Here is a 2,947-nt window from a genome sequence, read left to right as displayed (position 1 = left end):
CACCAAAATTATTAATTAACATTACCTTTATTAATTTAAACAATGAGATTAAGTCAAAGCCACATAACTGACAATTTGCACAGACGAATTATCAGAGCGAATTTTCATATATTGTATTATCCTACTATTGTTACACAATTTATTACATAAACTTTTTTAGGTTCATTTAGGTTCTTTTGATAACGATAGCAGAAACTAGCTATGGAAACGTCAAGGTAATTTTTCAAATTAATTTCTCTACTAATTGGAATTTTCTCTTATAGCTTCAGCCAAGTGTGTCGCAGGATACCCTCTAGGTGATAGTTCTTGATTACTTTTTGATAAATAATTCGTTCGACAAAAATTTTGAGGCGAAATACCCAAAAAGAAACTTAATCTCTAGAGAATCGTGAAAATCCTTCCACTAAACTCTGCTTATCTATTTCGAGACCCGCATATTGCAGGTTCAACTTGCAAACAATTCCTCAATAAAAACAGCCTTGATTATTCGGCAAATTCTAAAACTATAAGGGATGGACAGTGTCAGTTTGCCCTTGCTTCCCCTGGTCGGCGTTTCCAACTTTAGCATTTCGGTAGTTTATTAGCGTTTTGAATAAATTTCGGTTTGACATCGGTAGAATTTTAAAAGCGGGGCCCGCATAACGGTAATGTGCAACAAAATAACAATTTCTATGCATATTTTACTGCTGTTTAAATCGTGTCTCTTCTCGAAAAGCGTATCTAGCCATCAATGGGAACGGATCGTCCGAATGGGTCATTATTGATAAACTATCGAAAATCAATTTGGTTTTTTCGAGGCAAATGAGGCTTTGGCCCGCCGTATCACCCGATCTGAATCCAGTGGATTTTTTGCACGGTGTGAGGCATGGTGATTGGAAATAACCCTGAATCATCGTTGACTCATAGACGAGTTCAACGCAAACACTTTGCACTAATCGGAAAAACGCATTAGATAACAAGGTTTTCCACTAGGTAATTTTCGTTGTTCGACCGCACTTGTTGCAAGCAAACCAGCCCCAACGCTATCAATAAAAATATAATAACCCATCAAGATAACCAGACGGAGATTAAGGAAAAGTGACAAAATGACCAGTGTCCGAAGGGTGGGACGAGCCAGACGCTGCAGGGGTGCCATTCAACGACGATAAACATGTTCTCACACTTGACAAGTGGCAGTTGTTGCGTCCCTCTTCGGTTTTACGACGAATTGACACCGATCGGTGGACAAGGAACAGATAATTCACCGTTGCCGATTTCTTTCATTGGCTTTCAATTGGGGGGTGGACGCGCTTGACCGACGGCCCAAATTGCCACACACAAAAACGACCTTTAATCTGCTGAGAAATGGACATTAGCCTCAGCTATCCAATGGACAGAATGTGCAACAGGAGAGAAAGCAGAACGGCTAGAAGGAGAAACACCCCAACAATTGCCGGTTCTTTTATGTGCACTTTATGCCATCTGTGGCTGTTTAATGCCCAAAAGCCTTTGGCAAATGAAACTGACAACTGACATCGGTCATGTGTCAAAGTCACAAGAACCCCACTGTCACTTGTCAGGTAAACCGTCCAGAAACAACGCCCTAATACAGCTATTACTAATGCGTTTATTGGTAAACTATTATTGTTACTGAAGTTTAATTTGTCCCAAGTAAGTGACGCAATAATGTCGTTCTTTTTCCATTACTTTGCCACCAACTTATGTTTTTCATCGACTTGTTGCAAATGACGTCACTGCCAAATAGCTTGGGGCAGACTACACTTATCACAAGTTAAAGAAATGTGAGGTTATCGGCTGAATTTCATCTCGTAAATCTACTGAGCTTGTTGAATAAGGTGAAGTATGGGTTCCATGGTGTAATGGTTAGCACTCTGGACTTTGAATCCAGCGATCCGAGTTCAAATCTCGGTGGAACCTGAAATTTTGAGTTTTTTTGCATTCGACTCGGCCAACTGATGGCAACCCGCCAGAGAAACGATGAGAAATGCATGTTGATACATTCGAACTCGATAATGTTTACCTATCGTACCATAAACACAGTTATTACCGGCGGGTTATGAAATAATTATCCATTTCAAGTCCTAACAGATCAAGAAAACTATTTTCTTGCGCGAGGTGAATATGGGAAATTTCCGGCCATTAAAGACCTACAAGCTGTTTGTTTATTACGGTTAATTAGTGCTTTCGAATGGAGGTATTCCGACGTCCGGTATCCGATTTCTATAGGATCACAAGAAATACAAAAGCTGTTTAAAAATTGATTAGTGCTTTCGCAATTCTTTATTGTCGGTTTGATTTCGTTTGAAGAGTTGGCGATTTAACACCACGTATTAGGTGGTCGCCGATAGGAAATTATTGCGGAGGTTTCGCTAGCAGGCATGGCACATCTTCAGAGGTTGTGTCCCATAAAAACATCTGCAAGTTTGGTTTATATACAAGCTTTCTGTTGAAATATCTGCGGGTTACTGGGCAAAAATCTCTAATAATCTTACAGATAATGAATTGGCGCAGTCGGTAGGAAATCTTCAAGAACACAGGACCCGCAATAAGTTGCAAAAGGCACACTTTGATTAGCATTTCCTTGATAAATCCCGCAGTTTTTCTGACGTGGTGGCTTCAAAAAACATACTCAGTCTGCCGAATTTTGAAGCTTCTCGTGATTTTTTCGCAAACATTTATAAACGCAATAAAAAAATCGGTTTTTGCCCTCACTGGTTGCAGATGTTCCACGCCATTTGGGACGCAAATTTCCCTAAATGAACCGCAGATTTGATGCAAGTTTTTCAAATGTGGATCAGCGACCCACAAACTCGATATCAAACTGGGTTCAGAGCAAAATTTCGCAATAAAAAGATTTCATGCCCGAAAGATTTGGCACAACATTGACATCAATCAATCGGTCCTAACTTTTGAGCCACCCGGTATAGCAAGCTGCGATTTGGGGTGG

The 2,947-nt window shown here is 40.1% G+C and overlaps 1 non-coding gene across 1 annotated transcript; it reads left to right on the top strand.

Moving 5' to 3' along the window:
• Positions 1-1,845: 1,845 nt before the first annotated feature.
• On the top strand, positions 1,846-1,917 carry Trnaq-uug. The gene has a single exon. It is a non-coding gene; the product is annotated as a tRNA-Gln (tRNA).
• Positions 1,918-2,947: the final 1,030 nt, after the last annotated feature.

Source organism: Dendroctonus ponderosae, unplaced genomic scaffold, assembly GCF_020466585.1.
Source record: "Dendroctonus ponderosae isolate FM_Combo_2020 unplaced genomic scaffold, Dpon_F_20191213v2 Dpon_F_20191213_11, whole genome shotgun sequence".
In the NCBI taxonomy this organism is placed as follows: domain Eukaryota; kingdom Metazoa; phylum Arthropoda; class Insecta; order Coleoptera; family Curculionidae; genus Dendroctonus; species Dendroctonus ponderosae.
The sequence above is the reverse complement of the archived record's forward strand: the minus strand, read 5'-3'. Positions and strand labels throughout refer to the sequence as shown.